The following is a 21,814-nucleotide window of genomic DNA, read 5'->3' as shown; positions in this document are numbered from 1 at the left end:
GAGGGAAAGGCACACTTAGTCAGACAGTAATCTAGCGAACATTTCAGAACGATGAATTTTCACTCTGCAGTGGAGTATGTGCACATTCCGCTGCAGAGCGAAAATTCATTCTGGGAACAATCGTCCACGCTATGGCCAACGACTCCGCAGTGTCCTTTCTTCCGGGATTACTAGGCTGGCGATGTATACAGGGGAACGTCTGTGAAGCTTCGAAGGCAGGAGACGAGATGTTGGTGGAAGTAAGACTACGAGGGGGGGGGGGGGGGGGAGAGAGGGTCATGAGTCGTCCTTGGGCTCAGTCGGTAGAGCACTTGCCCGCGAAAGGCAAAGGTCACAACTTTGAGTTTTAATCTACCATGCTGAAAATGAGGATGCACTCGACGCTGCTTCGCGTTGTAGGATTTTTATAGGATTTTGTATCTTACAGAAATGTGATGGTATTTCCGAATAATAATTTACAGAAACGCGACTCGCAGCGTTGTATTCACGCGGTTTCCTTGTAAAAGCGGGGAAAACATTTCATATACACCGCCTCTTAGAATCGACACGAAAATGTCTCAGCAGGTGGCATAAAATGAGTGAATGAAACTATGCCTTCCTTGGGGCTTTGATTCCCACGTATTTCGCAGTCTAAGACGACAGTTCGCAGCAACAAGACGACATTCTTCACAACATACGACGCTAGTGGCGCTTCCGGGACGATTCAATCCTACTTTCAGGACTTCGTGGGAGTGCAACCCAATCGTGATGTGACCCCACTGGGATGCAGTGCGACCGCAATTTTTGCTGTGGTGTACCCGGTTGCTTTTTGAATCTTCCTGCTTCGTGTGCTCCTGTGGTGTGATCGTAGACGAATGCAGCACTAGCTTGCGATCACAGTGGAGCGCAATATTGACGTCTGTGTGAATAAAAGAGCAAAGGTTCCCTTTAAGACCCCAGTTTGGCAGCACCCACCTTTCCATCCACACGCCTTTATTGAGCATAATAAAAATGCACCTGTCAGAGATGCCAACGCCGCGCGGGATTAGCCGAGCGGTCTCAGGCGCTGCAGTCATAGACTTTGCGGCTGGTCCTGGCGGAGGTTCGAGTCCTCCCTCGGGCATGGGTGTGTGTGTTTGTCCTTGGGATAGTTCAGGTTAAGTAGTGTGTAAGATTAGGGACTGATGACCTTAGCAGTTAAGTCCCATAAGATTTCACAGACATTTGAACATATGAGAGGTGCTAACAGTCATTAATATGAATGGTGTCTCCCGGATGCTCTAGCGCCTGTGGGCAGACAACACCACCTAAAGGGAGTCGAAGGGATTGCCTGCCCTGCGGGCACTAGAGCAGCCACGGGGTACCATTCAACTTAATGGCTGTTGATGTCCATGACAGGTATATTTTTGAAGTTAAAATCTTCGGAGTTATTAAGCCACATCATGTTTCTTCACATGATCAACGTTTCGACCCCTCTTTTGGGATCTTCTTCAGGATCTTGTGGTGTACACTATAGATTGCGATCAAGAAGATCCTGAAGAAGATCCCAGTAGAGGTGTCGAAACGTCAGTCGTTTGGAGAAACATGACGTGATCTAACAACCCAGAAGATTTTAACTTCCGTGATAACGGCCAGAATAGCCTGTAAACTTACAGGTAAAATTTCTAATGTGTTCAATAAATGTGTGTGGGTGGCAGCTAGGGTATGACGAAATGGAGGTGTTTGCCGTTTTATTCACCCACATGTCGATGCTGCAGCCCTCCGTTGTCTCGGCACAGGAGGGCTAAAAAATGCATAAACACCCTTTACTGCTCCGAATCGCGCTCAAATTTCGTCGAATGGTTTTGAATGGCTCCTAGTGATTACACCCTGCATACCAGGGTAAAAATTGTGGTCGCATTACACTTAGAAGGGGTCAGATCACGTTCAGTGGGGCCGCAGCTCCGTGATGTCCTTAAAGTAGGGTTGAATCGTCCGGGGAGCTTCAGCAGTACGGAACGTTGTCAAGAAAGTTATCGTGTTTCCCATCACACTGCGAACTGTCGTCTTAGACTACGAATTATGTGGGAATCAACGCCTCAAGGGAAGGGCTGGTTTCACTTACGTGCTTTATGCCGCCTCTTAAGGCCTCCCAAGTCGATTCTGAGCGGCTGTGTACCTTAGATATTTTCCTCGGCCACTAATTAGAAAACAGCGTGATTTCAAAGCTGTGTGTCGCGGTTCTGACCCGCAGCGCAGAAGTGTCAAAAGAAGGAATGCAGGATAGGTAGCAGTGGGTGTGATACGTCGACCATGGGGCTGTGTAGAATGATGATGAAATCTGGTGCCTCTGTGATATCATTAACCCGTCTTACACCTCTTATGGACGTCTTAGCTGCGGCCTTTTTTTTCCGCATATGTCGACTCCTTACTGTTTGAAGCTTCACCGAGCACGAGTGTGACGTCATAGGGCCCCAAGGTTTTGCACCATACAGAATATGGCTGTAGGCATCTTTCAGCCAAATTTCAACTTACGTGTCGCAATTGAAGGCAAATACGGGAGATCCTGCGTAGTGTAGTTTCATTTCTTACGACGTTTCGAATGCTGCCATCTGTCTTTCTTTCTTTCTTTCACTTGTGTCTTTTCCCGCAGTTAGGCGGGGTTGGCATGCTTAATCTAATTTGGCAATTTTAGTTAAGGGGTGGCCGGATGCCCTTCCTGCCGCCACCCCGTACCCCCCTGGGGACAGAATTAGTGCACCCCAACTGTCTGCGACTAGTGTAATCCATGGAATAGAGCGAAAGTGTTCAAATGTCTGCGACCCGTGTAGCTGAGGCGGGATGTGGGGACCAGCCCGGTATTCACCTAGGGGGATGTGGAAAGCCGCCTAAAAACCTCATCCAGACTGGCCGGCACACCGGCCGTCGTCGTTAATCCACGGAGCGGATTCGATTCGGGGCCGGTGCGCCTACCCGAGTCCAGGAAGCACCGGATTAGCGCTCTCGGCTAACCTGGCGGGTCGTTTCGAATACTACCATCATGAAATCTAAAATCACAACATGTTTAGGCGTGGATTTTATTGAAACTGATACTGAACTTCGTTTTGGTTTGATAATTTCGTTAGCTGAAATGTCGTACAAGACTAAATGTATTAAACGTTTCACACAGCTTTACCAGGAAGAATTCATAATTGTCTCAGTTCATTTGAGGAACTTATTTCCTTTTATTAAAGGTATATTGTGCAGATTACCTCTCAGCCGCCCGTTGACCATGGTTTTCAGTACTCTTTGTCTTGTATTACCTCTTTGTCAATGGAAAGGGTCGTAATTCTACGTTTATTACAACCCCTTCCTCTTCCACCTTTGTGAGATGTTCATACCACAGCGGCCTATTTAGTTCTATCCTGTTTTTAATAATCTCTTTCATCTTCAATCTTTTCTCTATCGTTGCATTTGAATCATAAATCGTACCACGATACTTTCCCTATTGATTATACCTACTTTTGGGACATATTCCAAACGTCTTGCATCTTTTTACGTCAGCAATAGCTTTTTCAAGTTCAAAAAATCCCGTTACAGTGTCTTTACATTCACCTCCGTTACTATATGCGACCCCAGAAATGTCTTTTCTGAGGCTTTAATTTTCCTAAAGACGAAATCATCGTCATCTAACACGTCCCAATTTTATTTACTCTCTTCGCTACATTATTCGTGCCTGCAGGTGGCTGCAGGATCTGTTAAGTTGATTTGGTAATACTTCCCGTATTTTTTTGCATTTGATGTATTACGGATTGTGTGTACGGTATTCTTCAGAAAGTTCGATGGTTTGGCTCCGGTCTTGTAGATTCTACACACTAACCTTAATAATTGCTCGGTCGCGTCTTTCCCCAATATCATTCATTTGGATACGCCTGACAGCTTACTATGAAGTTGCTGAGCAGCCCTTCCGTCTCTGATTTATTAGTTATAGGTACTTTTCACCACTGTGACATGCAGTGAGCAGAGACAGATGTTTGGAGCAATGACTTCTGTAGACTATGGCGATAAGGTGATGATCACACTTACAGTCCTCGTAATCAAGGCAGAAAAATAAAATTAAAATTCACCTACAGCGGTCGCTCCAGTTTCCATTGTGCGAGTTGTTATTCGCAGCAAGGTGCTAAGCTCGATAGAGATTGCGTTAAAACATTTTTGCACCAGTTTTTTCTTTTGCAAAAGTATTTGTTCTGCGTTTTCTTCTTTTTTTAAACACAGTTATCACACTACTCTCTCAGCCCGTAACAGCAGGTTTTGTCAGCATGGTTTTATTTTGGCATACAATAAGATTTTTTATTTCCTGCGGGTTATATTGATCCACGAGACGGCGGAAAATACTAGTGTATTGTACTCGTACTATGGCTCAGTATAAAATTTCAATAATGAAAATTAACGTCGGAGATTGCGATTGTAATAAGACTCTCTTCAGATTCGTGGAAGTAGGAGGTTTCCACGGTGACCTCACGCCGTTTTAGTGCTGAACTCGCTGTTGCCTGATGTTCGCTAAGCGCCAGTGAAGGATTTACACACAGGCGGCTCAACGCAGGTGGTCCGCACGGTGTGCGCTGGCCGCTGTTATCCCGGGCTGTCACAGCGCCCGCCGGCAGGTGACAGCATATTAGCGCGGCCTGACAATGGTATCGCGAGCTCTGTTGCCGGGCAACGACGTCGGCGGCTCTCGTGATTGGCAGGACAGTCGCCGACCCCCTCCCTCCCTCCCACCGCCCCTCCTCTCTTCCACAACCGACTGCATTAGAGGTGAACGAGGCCAGCAGCTTCTTATCCGTTAAGTACGGAAAACCGTCACGTCACTCATACGAATACGATATCGTTTGTTCCGCCACCTCAGTACCCACTCCGCCCTCTGCTCAATAGCCGAGTCACTCACGTGACCCTCTCGAGGAGTGAAGAAAGGAGAAGAAATCCACGTGCACCTGGCGGCTACTTCCGCGCGCTCGGTACTTCATAAACACAGATCCGTTGCTCTCCATCTCTCCTTCTTTTTATTTCCGTCATCTTCTTTAATAAACCATTGTTCGAGCAGCGCGGAAGCGAAACTTGAGTCTCGCGCTGTGGGTTGCGAGAGCGGAGCGCATTATCGAAGGGGTCCGTTGTTGCTATAGTGACAACAGAGAGCAGGCAGCTGTTTCCTGCTGAGCATATCGCTCGCGGTTTGCCCTCCCCCCTCCCTCCCATTTCCCCCGCCCTTGTGCCGAATCGTTCAGACACATCGGCTCCGCAACAGCCTTCTCTTGTGATTAAAGACCCGAGCACTGCCTTGTAAGCCGGACACACAGGCAGTCGAACCGCCCATGTTACTTGCTTTCTTCTCTTTTTTCTCGAACTTTCGCTGTGGCAAAGCGACGGGGTGGGGGACAGAGGGAGGGATCCGATCGGCGAACTTTATGCGCCCGGATTCGGGGCGACGTGTCCTGGAGCCGCGTACCGCTTGTAGTGCGGTCAGATTCTTATCCCGCTGAGGATGTAACAGCCTAGTCTCCGTTATTACTATGTTTATCGAGACGTACGGGGGTAGAGCAGGTCAATGGCGAGTAAAGAAAAGGAAAAAAAAATAAAACATGCGTAGTGCGCCAGACTTGGCTCATAATTAATTTACGTAGCTGTCGGAGGTTGTGACAGCTCATTCTCCTCGTTTCTTTATTTTCTATGGTGGTGCAGCACGACGGAGCGAACAGAGAATCATCATGAGAGAAACAGCCTCTTTACGATGGGAGTGTCGACTGTAGCGTAATAAGGTTAAGGTGTACTCGCGACAGGAACATTGACAGGGTGTGCATACAGCTTCAAGATAATGAACAATCGTGTGTGCACGTGTGTACAGTGCAATACCTCAAACTCAGCGGCAGGACAAACACCAATAGGGTAAATGGCGGGTGTTGCAGAGTAATGTCATGTGCAAGGACCTAGGTTACGGCAGCCTTATTCAATTAACACAGAAGTATTCTGTGCCATATTGTAAAAAACAGCTGCCAGCAGCGTTTCGGCGACGATTGTAGCGAACTTCCCCAGGGTCTATTTAATGTGGCGTAAAAATAAAAAGCTGCAAAATAATATTTGCAACTTAAACCACGTATATTTCAGAAGTGAGGAGGGTAGGAAGGTGCGCTTTGCAGCATAACGGTGTTTTTTTTTCTATTACGAAAACTGCTACCGCCAGCAGGACGCACAGTGTGTGGAGTGGTTGGCAGAGACCAAGTCTGACAATCAGGTCCAGCAAAACTTTTGGACACGTTACAAAAGCACACCACATCCGACCATCAGACAGTGGTACGAGAGAGTCAACGAATCCGGAAGAATCAAGAGGAGGAGCGGACTTCCGAGCACGAGTGATACAAATGTGGAACGGGTGTGACAAGCACTTATCCAATCCATCAAACTTTTCGACAGTTGCATCTGCCTCCAACCACGGTGCACAGGGTGTTACAAAAGAGACTGAAACTTCATGCCTACAAGGTGCGGCTGCTGCACGCGCTTCTACCTGATGACTGTCCAAAGCGCAACTGAGATTCTGAGTCGCACCGATGATGACACAGACTGCCTGAAAAAGGTGATGTTCAAGGACTAAGCTTGCTTTCATGTGTCCAGGAACTTAAACCGACTCAGTGTCAGTATCTGGGCCTTTCGAACGCCCACTTTAGCGAGGAAATTGTGTGCGACATTCCAAACGTAAACGTGTGATGTGGTGTGGTGTGATCTTCAGTCTGGTGGGACCGTTTCTCCTTTGAGAGACGCTAAGAACCTCGAATGTCTGTCTGGACGTTGGAACAGTTTGCATTTCCACGGGTCGAAGACCTAAACTGCAACCTGACATCATGCTGCAGCAGGATGGTGCCCCTCATAGCTCGGTCTCGATCGTTACGAAAGCGCCTGACGCTACATTTCCAGGTCACTGGACTTGCAGACAAGAACGCACTTTCCGGCCCTCAAGTTTGCAGACATAAACCCATAAGATTTTTTCTTTGGGGTATTGTGAAGGGTGCTGTCTATCAGAGCCCAGTGCGGGACCTGCAGGAACTGTGCGCTCGTATCAGAGCAGCGGTTGCACACGTTAATGAGGACGTGCTGGACCGGACATGGGAGCAACTGGAATATCACTAAGGTATCGTGCGCGCTGCAGATGGCGCACTGATTTAACTCGATAGGCTTTCGGCAGATATTTGCAGTCTCGATTTTCATTGTGTATCTGGAGTCAGCGCAAACAAATAGTGCTCATCATGTCTTTCATGCGACGACCAGTATCGATCTAAAGCTTCAGTTTGCTGCCCCTTACAAATAAAAGAATTTTTAAGCTGGTAATTTACGTGCCCAGGCAATAGAGCGGTCCCAAGTTAGTTTAGTGATATATTTCTTTTATCGATGTGTGTTAGTAGGGACAGTAACCACGAAGAACAACAACGACACCACAGCCCAGGTCCGCACTGACTGCTGCTAACATGCAGAAGCGCTGGTCAGTCGCTGCTAGAGTTCTAATTGTTCTTTCTTTTTACTGTTCTTGTTAAGAACCGATAAGAAGAATAACGAAATAGACTAATATGCGACCGCTGTATCGAATGGACAAGCAAAATTCCACGATAAAATTCCTTTTGTTTATAATGGGAAACAATACGACGCTTACCACCGACAGTGGGTGTCATATGAAAGACGTGATGAGCAAGTTTTATTTGAGCTGACTCCAGCTAAACGTTGCAAAAACGAAATTGCAGATATCTTTTGAAGCACCTTAGAAAACGCAACTGACAACCTTTAGAAGAGACACCCGGTGTATATAGTATTTACACTGTCAGTACAGAATGTGTTGTGTAAATTTACAAATAGTGAGAGACAAGATTGTGGGATATACGCAGCCGTTAGATTCTTGCGAACTTTCGTTTCTATCCCGCCCCCACAGCAAATATGCAGGATGTTCGGAAGTCCCGTAGCAAGCTTCTAGGACTTGTGGAGGGGAGTAAGCACACAATGGTTTAAATGGGAAACCATGTCCGTGCTACAGCCGTTTGAAAACATGTTTGCTAGGTAGGTATGCAACAGGGTACTCATGGTGGGAGGCGGTTGCGTCGGATCGGCTGTCATTGGACGTCTGTCCTATCTTTCCGACCTGGTTCGAGCCTCATTCACATGTCTGTGACTGTTGGAGTAACATGATTGAATACACGTTTGCAGAATACACCCACATGAGCCTTCTGAATGGCGAAGCTCAAGGTAATGGAAGACCTGCTCGTTGCCTTTATCAAGATCGCTCTCCACAGCGTCCAACTACATCGCATTCACTCTTCGCCACAATTACACAACGAATTCGAGAAAGAGTACTATCACCGTCAGCAGGCGTGACTGTTGTGGTCCAAGGAGACGGCGCACACCTCACTTGGAAGAGGTCGTACTGCATCAGGTTGAAGAGAACCAGTCAATGAGTACACGAGCAATTTCTTTGGCTATTAATGAGTGGAACTTCAAAACAAGTGATGTCTGGATCACGTCTAATCGATTACTTGTAAAAGTGGTCACGTTATCAACGTGTTTTCAAATGGTTGTAGCACGGAAACGATACGTTTCCAGACATTAGTTCCAATTCAAAATATTCTCTACTCACTTCCCTCTAAAAGTCGTAGAAGCTTGTAACGGGAATTTTGTTCTATATTGTTAGTTGAATTTGTTCGTGGCGGACGTCCGACGACACTCGTTCAGGTTATTCGTTGATAAGTTCACTCAGTTTTTAATTACAGAGAGTAGCTAAACCCTTTGACCGAAGACTTTTTTTTTTTAATCTGATTTTGTTCGCTATCGTTCGTTGCATCTGCTCGGGGCGGACGTCGTAAGACACCCGTTGAAGTTCACCGTTGATCGGTTAACTCAGAGGACAGCTAACCCTCTGACCGAACACGCTGAGCTACCGTGCCGGCTTACGCCTTGTATATACAGTGCGTAGAGTCTGTATGGAGTGCGTGGTCCGTTATTCCTGGTCGTCGAAAGTAAATCGGATAAGACCACCTAGACTTGGAAGATGCAAAAGGAAAAGCCCCATGTATTGTGGACAAGGACGTAACGAGAGGTATAGTAAGGCTAGTATAGGAAATTAGTCATGGTCCGTTTTTTGGAGACCTCATTTACATTCGTTATTTAGAGAAAGCTTGTAAAACTTTTCTGGGTGGCTGAGAGGAAATTTGAGCTTCGATTTTTTCGAGTGCGAGTGTAGGTGGAACACGCTACGTCAACTTGCAAGGTCCGTGGAGCTGAAAACGATATCCTCATCGAGGACCTGCATGAAGGTAGGTGCACAATAAACACAACCATCCTGGCGGTTGGCCAGCAGCGAGTGGCTGGTTTATTTACTTGTCGGCGCAGGCCACGTAACCTGCGCGGTTGACAGCCGTCAAGTGTTTTTGCAGGTCAGGGCGCAGCCTGCAGCGCTGCCGTGGAGCCCGGCCGCTCCAACCATTTCCCACGCGCGTTGCCCGCTCGCAAACACGCAGTCGCTGTTAAGGACCATTAAGCTCGACAAAGGCGGCGAGACCCTCCCCGCAGTAGTCGGGCGCAGCGCCATGGGAAACGGGTTGGCGGCGCCCGGTCACACCGATGAATGCAAACAGTGCGGTCTGCGAACCGCCGATCGGCCGAGCTCGCTCACCGCTTTCCCGTCACCTGACAGGCCCGATAGACATCTCCAGCTGCCGCCTGCCCTCCCCCCGGCATCGTCGGGAACCGCTCCGCAGCGCCATCGGCCGTTTGAGCGAGGATCGCTCATTTGCATGCAAATTTTTCTGCGCGTCAAGTTCGCGTCCTACTGAGGGCGGGGTGGTGCCACTCGTCACTGCTTCTCAAGCTGGCGAATCTGAGTGACTTCTGCTGCTTTTCTGTGCCCTCGCTTTCATTGAACGTTTGAGCTATTGAGCTTACAGCATACGAACTTTTGCACCTACAGGACTTCCCCAGTAGTTCCCTTGACTTACAAGGGAAAAGCACATCATATTTTAAGAAGAAGAGGCGCACTTGGAAAATATAAGCCCTAGGAATCGGGACCGCACGAAAATTTGGGCCTTAATTCTAGTAGTTTCAAGTTATGACTTCCTTAAAGTACAGCTTTTAAAATTTGGCGCGCATCGGTTGTCACTTCGCTCCGCCTCATTTAAGCGGGCTAATCCGCGAGCGCTAACAAGGGGAACTCCCCATAGCAACCCCTTCAGATTTATTGGTAAGATGACTCAGTGGATAGTCGGTCAAAAACTGAACATAGATCAAGCATGACAACAGGAAGGAGGTGTACTGGATTGCGAAAAAAAAAAAAAGCAAAATAGAAACAGTGAACGGCCCATGAACAAGAAGTGCTACAAAGAGGAGCCTGTAGCAGGAACTGTGTCGTGGCTAAGTGGTCATGATGTTGAACGGCCAAGTGGGCGAGCCTTATTAAAACACTATCGTCCCATTAATTTTATTTTTCACAACATAATGAACTGTCTGCCCGGTCATTGACATGTTCGTTCTCTTTCTGTAGTCTTCGCAGCTGTTATACTATACATTGGGTATAGAATATGAGTCATATAGTAAGAAAATGTTACGGTAGCAAGTAAGTTTGACAGAAAAATGTAAATGTCGTGTGACTAGGGCCTCCCGTCGGGTAGACCGTTCACCGGGTGCAAGTTTTTCAATTTGAGGCCACTTCGGCGACTTGTGCGTGGATGGGGACGAAATGATGATGATGATTAGACAACACAACACCCAGTCCCTGAGCGGAGAAAATCTCCGACCCAGCCGGGAATCGAACCCGCCGCCTTAGGATTGACATTCTGTCGCGCTGACCGCTTTTTGTTGTTGTTGTTCATCTCATTTTGTTCTCTATTGTTCGTTGAATTTGTTCGGGGCGGATGTCCGACGGCACCCGTTCAGGTTCTTCGTTGATCTGTTCACTCAGTTTTTCATTACAGAAGATAGTTAACCCTCTGACCGAACACGCAGAGCTACCGTGCCGGCACCACTCAGCTACCGGGAGCAGACTAAGTTTGATGAATAATGAGAGCAGGCGAAATACCACATAGACGTCTCACAGAAATGAAAACAACAAATGAACAGATGTGCAGTAAGTTACAAAAAAGGAATTCAAGAGTCAAGACTTCTAAAACGGAATGCAACTACAAAAACGTAAAAACATATGTTTCGACAGAGTGCAGAGAAACTCTGTGATTGTGAAACTGTCACGTTCATTTGTTGCAGCTTATGTGAGAAAATATTACATTTTCATAATTTCCTTGGTAGTGATCACATCCACATTCATACGGAGAAGTATATCGGACAAGGAGCCATATCTTACTTACTTACCAGTTGTACAATTTAGGTGCGTCTACAAGAGATTCCTATCATATGACACACGTACTGTCACTAATACTATGTGTGACACACCAGATGTGCTTTTCGGTGGGCGATTCGGTTGATATGTCGCGTTGTCATCTAAGTTTTCGGTTTCCATTCGAAAGCCACTTCCTGTCTGCTGCTAATAGAGTATTTGTCCAGCATCAGCTGTCGTTATAGCACCCTACCTTGCACCTCGCTGTTGCAAACGAACGTTACACCACGACACAGACACAAATTTGAATATCTACATCTACATCCATACTCCACAAGGCGGAGGGTACCTTGAGTACCTCTATCGGCTCTCCCTTCTAATCCACTCTCGTATTGTTCGTGGAAAGAATGATTGTCGGTATGCCTTTGTGTGGGCTCTAATCTCTCCGATTTTATCCTCATGGTCTCTTCGCGAGATATACGTAGGAGGGAGTAACATCGCGCTGCTCTCCGTTGGATCTTCTCTGTCTCTTCTATCAACCCTATCTGGTACGGATCCCACACCGGTGAGCAGTATTCAAGCAGTGGGTGAACAAGTGTACTGTAACCTACTTCCTTTGCTTTCGGACTGCATTTCCTTAGGATTCTTCCAATGAATCTCAGTCTGGCATCTGCTTTACCGACGATTAATTTTATATGGTCATTCCATTTTAAATCACTCCTAATGCCTACTACCAGATAATTTATGGAATTAACTGCTTCCAGTTGCTGACCTGCTGTATTGTAGCTAAATGATGAAGGATCTTTCTTTCCATATATTCGCAGCACATTACACTTGTCTACATTGAGATTCAATTGCCATTCCCTGCACCATGCGTCAATTCGTTGCAGATCCTCCTGCATTTCGGTACAATTTTCCATTGTTACAACCTCTCGATATACTACAGCATCATCCGCAAAAAGCCTCAGTGAACTTCCGATGTTATCCACAAGGTCATTTATATATATCGTGAATAGCAACGGTGCTACGACACTCCCCTGCGGCACACCTGAAATTACTCTTACTTCGGAAGACTTCTCTCCATTGACAATGACCTGCTCCGTTCTGTTATCTAGGAACTCTTCAATGCAATCACACAATTGGTGTGACAGTCCATATGCTCTTACTTTGTTTATTAAACGACTGTGGGGAACTGTATCAAACGCCTTGCGGAAGTCAAGAAACAGGGCATCTACATGGGAACCCGTGTCTATGGCCCTCTGAGTCTTGTGGACAAATAGCGCGAGCTGGGTTTCACACGATCATCTTTTTCGAAACCCATGATGTTTCCTACAGAGTAGATTTCTAGTCTACAGAAAAGTCATTATACTCTAACATAAAGCGAACAGCGAAAAACAAAAAAGTCTGCGTGAGGATGGTTTCAACACTGCTCGCCAGGTTGGTAGTCCATCATCATAATCACTTAACCACGACGTCGTTTTCATCGCGCGTTGTCTATATTGTACTTCTAGTCCTGCACCGTTTCTGTTTTGCTTTTTTTCCAGAGTCCACTGCACTTTCTTCCATTTTTCATGCTTCATCTGTGTTCATTTTTTGACGGACTATCCACTGGGCCCTCTTACCACTAAATCTGAGGAGGGTGCGATAGGCAGTTTCCCTTGTAAGTACTGTACAGAGATGTTTAAAAAGAAAGAAGACATGTCAGCTGTTCGTTAAAGGCAAACTATAAGAGACAGAAACTAACTGTGCATGTTACTGGGTAGAGGAAGGTTCAAAGTTTTCACATAGCTGCGCTGTTAGTTGTTTGTAAGAATATGGCGACTACACCACAAGAGAAATCATTTTGTATGTTGGAATCTGCGTGAAGTCAATCCATCGTTCAAGTGCATCGTGCATTCCGCCGTCGATTCGCCAGGAAACCGCCTCTACACAAGCAGATTTATAATTGGGATAGAAAATTCTTGGAAGTTAGTTGCATACGCAAAGGGAAGAGCGCTGTTCGGCCAGGCACGTCTAAATGAAAATGTCGAGCGTATCCGAGATCCGTTCACACGGAGTCCTCGGAAGTGCACAAGACGAGCAGGCCAGGAACTTCCTCAAACAGCGGTCTGGCGTATTCTGCAACGATGCCTGCATGTGAAGCCTTACAGGTTGCACTTACTACTGCTGCAGCAACTGCTTCCCGGCGACCAGAACAGATGGTACGAATTTTTCGTTTCAGTTCTCCAGGTTATGGCTGTGGATATTTTTTTTTCCCGAACGACTTATCTTTTCGGACGAATCGACGTTTCATCTATCGGGTGAAGTAAACCAAAATAACGTAAGAACCTGGTGGTCACAAAATATTGACATCGTCGTCGATCGTGAAAGGAACTTAACGAAAATGAATGTGTTTTGTGCCGTTTCTGTTCAAGAAGTTTATGGAACTTCCTTTTTTGCGGAGGAAACTGTGACAGAATTGTCATACTTGCACATGCGGCAAAACTAATTGTTTCGTTACCTTCACGAAGATTCCTGTGATTTCATTTTTGTGCATGATGGCGCCCCGCTTCACTTTTTCCTTGAGGTGCGGCATTATCTTAACTCCACCATCCCACAACTTAGGTTTCAGGATCTTATCAATTGCTTTTGGCTTCCCACGTCACCAAACATCACGCTTTGCGATTTTTTCCCGTGGAAGTGTGCCACCTATGGCAGCTGCTCTTCAAGAGCTGAGTAATCGAATTGTTGTAGCTGCCGATGCAATCGGAGTGAGATAGACTATCGTTTCGATGTTTCTCGAGTAACGCATGGTGCTCATGTTGAGTGTACGGTATAGTGTCTGCGCAAACATTAAATTTGGACCCTTCCCCTATCCATTGACATGTGCAATGTGTCTCTATTTTTCATGGTCTTCCTGTAATGAACAACTGAAATCTGTTCTTTCCTTTTGAATCACCCTGTACAGCGGAGTGACAGCCAGAGCCTTTCTATTCGCAGGCTGTTGGGGATGAGGGAAGAGGAAGGTGGAGGTGAGTACATCTGCCCATTGTGTTTTTAAATATTGTTCGGGAGCACATGTTATTCTATACGAAAAGTAGTAAGTAATATGTCAACCTCACTGCAAATACATGTTCAGTATATTTTAATGATATTTTCCTGTTGATCTTCTGCAGTTGTATGTACAGATCCAAATGACTAAGTTATTGTGAAATGAAGTTATTGATTTCCGATCTACAATTTAATGCCAATCGCGTTGAAGAACCGCGCATCTTCTACAAATGTAATTAATTTTAACAGTGCGAACTTCAAAATCCAAAGAAAATGACATACAATAACGGTACTTCTTAAGTGACTCACTCATTCATTTCATTCATTTTCACTGCATCTGAGAATCGCAAGATAAAAGTTTTCATTTCAAAGAGATTTCTAGCACCAGCTACATGTTAGATACAGCGTAGTTTGACACGATGAACAAAGCATGTTACGAACGTCAATACAGTAATTCAAAACCTATTACTCACTCCACTGTACAGTACTTAGAGCTCAGGCACTAGGTGCTTGCAGTGTGCCGATGCGAGTGACAGACAACCGATGCGCGCGAAAGTTTAAAAATTGTACTTTCAGAAGGTTGTAACTGTGTACTGTCAGAATTGTGACCCAAATTTTCGCGCGAGATCGATTGCTGTTCTTGATATATTGTAAGTGCGCTTTTTTCTCTCCAAATTGGTGACGTTTCCTTGCTAGCAACGGTAAAAAATGTGCTCAGTGTACGTATAGTCTAATTTAAATTAGTTGGTATCTGGATGAGAAGTATTGGCCGCAGCACGGTACGAAATGGCTTTAAAGAATGTATCTCCTGCGAAAACAGCTCCTAAAAAAGTCTGAAATTCAGGTACGGCATCAAGCTCTGGAGTGTTTCTAATCATGTCAAGAATCTGTTCTTAACTTTTATTAGAGCCAGGCTTACATTTATGTTCGGAACAGGCGAACGCATCGGAAATGACGCGACACTGGAAACCGACTAAGTCAGACTCCCATTGCTGTGTTGCTGGGGAGGCCGTGTACCCTATTCGCTGTCACATGCCAAGTAATTCAAATAGAACTATAGTCTGCGACTGCTTTTGGGGAATAAGCTGTTCACTCCGGTGTACCGAATTGTCAGCACCACACACGGGCAATAATTCGTTAAAGCATCACCGTGGTGACCAATCCAGCAGCAGTTGCGTACATAGTATATCGTCTCTATATAAATACTCAATGATTCTAAGGACGGGTATTCGTAGGCATGTGGCGAGCGAGACAGCGACCTTACACTGTCACATGCAAACAAATTCAGCTAACAGCTTTCTCATTAACACTGCCTTGGTAACATAGTAACAGTCCCGTAGGTCTCTCCACGTTTTCTGGGAATTTTTATGTCTCCCACATTCCACAGCTTTTTGTATTTGGGAACTCCCTGCCACAGTCTCAGGATGCCCAGACGTGTCTAAAAAGATCACAATTTTGTCTAGGAAAATATGGTCCCAGGAACAAAACGAAAATAGCCCAATTTCCCAGTTACGATCGAGCATTCTGAAGATTTCCATTGGTTATTCGAAGCAACAGAGTATGATAAACTTGGCCTCTAAAATTCATGCCTTCAAAACAACGGGCACCTTTAATACTGTGAAACAAATCTCTTCTACTACACATTACCTAGAGCCGAGGTTTGCTTAGCAATTGTTTCATGTTTTAGTCCATACTACCAAAAACAAAACAAAGAAACACCGTCCGAATTGACCTTGAAGGTCCAACGGTACCGACCAGCCGCCATGTCGTCCTTAGCGCTTAGGCATCACTTGATGCGGATACGGAAGGGAATGTGGTCAGTATGCTGCTTTCTCAGCCGTTGTCAGTATTCGTGACCGGTGTCGTTACTTCTCAATCAATTCTTCATTTGTGTGGCCATGTTGTCCGTAGTTGCTTTACAATTCTTGAGGGTATTTTTGTTCTGCTGTTGTAACTACAAAAATGCGTGTTTTTTTCTTCACCAGATGCGTTTCGCTTTATTGAGGTAAAGCATCATCAGTGGTCTGTAATTAAGTTATCTTAATGCTAATCAAAATGTATATAATTTAATTACAGACCATTGATGATGCTTTACCTCAATCAAGCGAAACGCTTCTGGTGAAAAAGAAACACGCATTTTTGTAGTTGCAACGGCACAAAAAAAAAAAAAAAAACCTCAAGACTTCTCAAGCAAGTAGCTCCTCAACTGGCAACTGGCTTCACAAAGCCTGAGTACACCCCACTTGCCAACAGCATTCAGCAGACCCGGATGGTGACCCATCCAAATGCTACCCAGTCCCGACAGCGCTTAACTTCGGTGATTTGGCGGGAGCCGTCATTATTACTGCGACATGGTCGTTGGCTTAGGTCCATACTACCACCTCTCAAAATATGGACAGCAAAGAGCTTGCACATTGAAGAAATATGTTTCGCAGTATCTACGATGAACAACGGCTCATAGCTCTTAGGGTATTCATTTCACAGCCTGTGTTTACTATACTTTTTTTGCTACGAATCATTGTTCCTGCCATATCCCTCGATGTTCAACACTCCTCCTGGGACACCCTGTATAATCCAAAAATACAGTGGATGGCGGAAGGTACACCATATCAATATTATCAATTTTCCTTGCTGTTCCATTCACATATTCAGCGACAAAAAAGACTATCTATATTCCTCTGCACGTGCCCTAATCTCTTTTTCTCTTCTTCTCAAGTTCCCTACGCGTGATATACGATTAAGACACCGTAAAGATCATACAGTCTTCTACGAATACCTTTCTCTAGAATTAGTCTAGACGGTTTCATTAGCCTCCACGCCATCTTTCTTCCAGGGATCTCATTTAACTTCCATACCATCTCTTTCACACTTTATTATGGGGTATTAGCAGTGCGTCTCTAAAACCGTACAATGTCTGTTGCCTTACCTGCTTGGAAAGACTCCAGACATTGTTACAACGGAACTAGTCTCACTAGCGTCTTGTATGCGAGTCCCTTTGCTAATGGTCCGCACATTCCCAGAACCAACGAATCTGTCTTGCATTCGACTTTTCAAACACTCATTTTCAAATCGATTCATAATATTACCCTTAAGTACTTACAGGATCTGAGTGGTCAAGATGTTCACCACTTATTTATTAATTAGATGCTATCGGTTTTATTACTTTCTAATAGGCATTACCTTACATTTATCCAAGCTTAAAATAACTGTCATTCGTTACACTAACAGATATTTTATTGAAGTCTTTCTATAGTTCCTTACAATCTTCCGACGGCTACACTTTCCCATACTCAGCAGCATCGTCTTATTGTAACGCTGTTCCTTCATGACAAACAGTTGATGAATACTGAGAACATTAGAGATTCACGGAGCACACTCGACGTTACTGTGGTGTCTAGTTCACCGAGGTGACAAAAGTTATGGGACACCTCCCAATGCCGGCCGCTGTGACCGAGCGGCTCTAGACGCTTCAGTCCGGAACCGCGCGACTGCTACGGTCACAATTTCGAATCCTGCCTCGGGCATGGATGTGTGTGATGTCCTTAGGTTAGTTAGGTTTAAGTAGTTCTAAGTTCTAGGGGACTGATGACCTTAGATGTTAAGTCCCATAGTGCTTAGAGCCATTTGAGCTTTTTTTGCCACCTTCCAATACCATGTCGGACCTCCTTTTGCTCGCCGTAGTGCAGCAGTTCAACGGGGAGAGGGCTCCACAAGTCATTGGAAGTTCCCTGCAGAAATATTGAACCATTCTGCCTCTATAGCAGACCATAACTGCGAAAGTACTGCCAGTGCAGGATTTTGTGCACGAAAGGACCTCTCGACTTTGTCCCGTTAGGCGATCTGGCTGCCCGAATCATACAATCGAACTGTCCAGAATGTTTTTCAAAACAATCACGAACAGCTGTGGCCCACTAACATGGTGCATTGTCATCTATAAAAATTACATCTTTGCTTGGGAACATGAGGTCTATGAATGGCTGATAATAGTGCTTAAGTTGCCGAGAATAACCATTTCCAGTCAATGATGGGTTCAGTTGGACCACAGCACTCAGTCCATTCTATGATAACACAGCAAGCACCAATATGGAGCCACCGCCAGCTTGCGCAGTGCCTTGTTGAGAACTTGTGTCCTTAGCCTCATGGGATCTGCGCCACACCTCAACTTTACGACCAGCTCTTACCACCTGGAATCGGATATCATCTGACCAGGCCACGGTTTTCCAGTCCTCTAGGGTCCAACCCATATGGTCACGTGCTCAGCAGACGCCCTGCAAGTGATGTCGTGCTGACATCAAAGTCACTCGAGTCGTCGTATGCTCCCATAGCCCATTAACGCCAAATATAGTCGCACTGTTCTAATGCATACGTTCGTCGTACGTCCCACATTGATTTGTGCAGATATTTCACGCGTTGTTGGTTGTCTGTTAGCACTGTCAACACTACGCAAACGCCGCTGCTCACGACGTCAAGCACAGGCCATCCGCCACTGCGTTATTCACAGTAAGAGGTAATGCCAGAAATTCGGTATTCTCGGCGCACTCTTGACACTGTGGACATCGGAATATTGAATTCCCTAACATTTTCAGAAATGGAATGTCCCATGGTCTATCTCCAATTACCACTCCGCGTTTAGTCTGTTAATTCCCGTCGTGCGGCCATAATCACGTCGGACACATAAATCACCTGAGTATAAATAACAGCTCTGCCAATGCACAGCCTCTCTGCACTTTGTGTGCGCGGTATTATCGCCATCTGTATATGTGACTTTGGTCACCTCATTATATATTCACCATCCAGTACTCGGTTCAGTTAGTCAAAACCCCTAGAGGCCAACACATATTTTCGAAACTTCTCCTTATGATCGTATCTCGGTTAGTAGTCGCGATGCCTTTCGGCGTAGACCAACTTGCGCAAAGCTGGGAAGATGTAATGCTTTTGTTCACCTGCATCCGTTGAATTCATGATCTCGTGTAGAAATAAATCAAGCAGCGTTTCACGCGAGTAATTTTCTTGAATCCATGCTTATTCTTTGATAAATGTTTGTTGTTCTCTAGAAATGGGTAACGTTTGAGCTTAGAATACACTTTAAGGTGATGTTTATCTATAATCATATGTATAACATCTTCTACCCATTTTGAAAATGGAAGTGACATACGATCTTTAACAGCCACATGGACTATTCGTACCGTAAGAGATTCTTGGTGAGTATGAGTAGGAAAGGAGCTAAATTCCCGGCACATATCATTTTACAATACAGTGTCATTTTACAATGATCGTATTAGTCATGGCAACTTAATACAACAACAAGACGTAATTCGAAGCTAACAGCTTGTAGAATATATGATTCCTTGCAGATCTAGTTAATTGCAAAGCTAATGAAACATTATTTATTCACTTATCACTACTAGTCATTAAACACATTCCACTGTACTGTGTAATCTACACAAGTACCCTTCCGAATGACAACGGGGCCATTATGACAAGCCATTCTCTCCATTACGTTCTTTCTGAAGCGACTTTTGACTCTATGAAAAAGTGACTCCTCATCCTACAAGAATGTGATGATGAGGAATATGAAAAGAGACTAGAATTTTCCATAAAAATTCTTGGGCACGTATTTCATTTTATCGTAACATACATTTAACTCTGAAAGTATTTTGTAGAGTGATAGGTACATTTAAAATTTATTACAAATAAAATACTGGCTTTTTACTAATGGTTTACCCACATACATATATGTCACAAAATTGCACACATCTCTTCTTGTTCTCAGTCCATCACCTCCTCCTGCTCTATCTGTCCATATCCTCTTCCTTACCCCCCCTTCTCTCCTTCTCTCTATTTCCTCTTCCCCCTCTATCTGTCCATATCCCTCTCCTTCCCTCTCCCTCTATCCATCCCCTCCTTTCCCTCTTTCTGTCAATCTCACTCTCTCCTCTCTCTCTCTCTCTCTCTCTCTCTCTCTCGCTCTATCCGTCTCCTCCTCGTGCGCCTGTCTGTCCATCTCGTCCTTCCCTCTCTCTATCCATCTCGTCCTCCACCCTCCCTCTCTCTCTGTCCACCATAACCTTTTCTCCCCTCTCTGTCTTTAAATCCGCTTCTGTGTCCTAGCTCCTTAACCATCCCCTCCTGCCCCCTTCTCTCCCTGTCCATCTCTTCCTGTCCCCACCCTTTTCCACCCTCCCTCTCTATCGACCCCAGCCTGCCGCCAGGCAGTCCTGTTCACATGTGTAGCCCCTGCAGAAGAGGTTGATAAAGTGGATGGTACTGCTCCCCCAACACACCTGTCATGCGTCACAGTCTATATGCCACGGGTATGAAAAACTTTATTTTCCTATTATGTGTAGGCTGCCACGAAGGCCGATACTACTCCAATAAAATACGCCTCTTGTGCTGGGTCGTCTACATGTCGAGGTCTGGTAAACCGTTACTTGCCCCTGACATGTAGGCTGCCATGCAAAGTAACTCGACATGGCAGGTCGATACAATTTTCACATTACATACCTATCATTCAGGGCAGCCTATATGGTGGGAGATTAATAACACACAGGTCTGTGGCAGCCTATATGGTGGCAGATTAACAACACACCATATGTATTAGAGCTATAGCACTATAAAACCACTATGTTGGTCCTCTTGGGGCAAAAAATTTGTATGTCAGATTTGGCCCACCGCGGTCCAGGAGCTCGGGAGCAGTTCTTACACATAAGTACATACACCCTTTACCTGCATCATCACTGCGTACAACGTGGTCCATCTCCTTGTCTTCCGTCTCTGGCCATCACCTTCTCACCCCCCTGTCTGTCCACCTTATACTCCCACTACTCAGCTCACCTCCTCTTTCCCCCTCTTTCTGTCAATCTCCTCCTCCCACCTCTCTGTGTCCATCTCTAACCACTGCAATCTCGGATGACTGAGTCAGAATGAAATGGCGTTCGTTCTCCTCTAGCAGTCGTTTATCGAATCTTATAACTGATTTCTACTCACCTCTAGGCATACGTTCTAAGGCAGTTTTAAACTATACCGTTAGTCTGCTGTGTATGTGCAGCATTTTTCTGTAATGTAATCATGCCAGTGATGAATGCCAGGGTTGCATTCGCATCGTCTGCCTGCCTTAAGGATCTCGTTATCTAGGAAGTACAGTTGTAGGTATTTGGGTGCATTGCCTTCAAGTGGCAACACAGACCCCACCAGTGGTGTATCTGCCACTGTATTTTAAACGTGGTGCCCACTGTAGTGTGCCTACATGCTTCTGTTGTAACAAACGACGTCATCTGGAATGCTGTTGCTGTGTTATATGTATGGATGGCCATATGAAATATCGCAACTGCAGCGTGTCCCTTGTTTCAATGCATGTAATTCAGCTGGTGGTGTACTGAGGTGTGGCAGCTAAACGTGGCCATTCCTACAACACATGCCACGTGATTAAGTAGAAGACTGGTTTGCACCACAATGGGAACATAATGGCAACGTTTCATCCATAGTCGGCCGCAGTGG

Source organism: Schistocerca piceifrons, chromosome 5 (genome assembly GCF_021461385.2).
Source record: "Schistocerca piceifrons isolate TAMUIC-IGC-003096 chromosome 5, iqSchPice1.1, whole genome shotgun sequence".
Lineage (NCBI taxonomy): Eukaryota > Metazoa > Arthropoda > Insecta > Orthoptera > Acrididae > Schistocerca > Schistocerca piceifrons.
Note: the sequence above shows the minus strand (reverse complement) of the source record.